The following is a 508-nucleotide window of genomic DNA, read 5'->3' as shown; positions in this document are numbered from 1 at the left end:
CATGCTTTTTATGGCTTTGTATGCTGTATATTATATACTGTATGCACATACACACACACATACACACACATATATACACATATATAAACTATAAAGAAGTAAGTTTGTTTAATTGTACTACTCAATGCTTCTTCATGTCCTCTTGTGTACTTTAAAAAAACCCTTTTTCTTGCCTTACCTCATACGAAAATTTAAATATGTGATCTTGTATAATGTAGCCTGTGTAAGCATCATGCTTCATATGAAAAATACAAAGTAGATGCCATGCATACAGGTTTCTAGCTGTGGCTAATTTGCAAACCCTGGCTAGGCTTTTGGTAATTAAAGCTGTTGGTCACCATTAATGTACAGGTCATTTAGTAAATTTAAAGTAAGACATGTCAAATGAAAACCACTCTTAAACAATGTTGGGAGGTATAGAAACCATCATGATTCAGAAGATCTTAACAAAACACAAGTTCAAATGACCAGAAGCGTCTTTTCATTGATGACATTAGGGAATGACGTA

This window comes from Labrus bergylta, chromosome 14 (genome assembly GCF_963930695.1).
Source record: "Labrus bergylta chromosome 14, fLabBer1.1, whole genome shotgun sequence".
NCBI lineage: Eukaryota > Metazoa > Chordata > Actinopteri > Labriformes > Labridae > Labrus > Labrus bergylta.
This window is presented reverse-complemented; position numbering follows the sequence as displayed.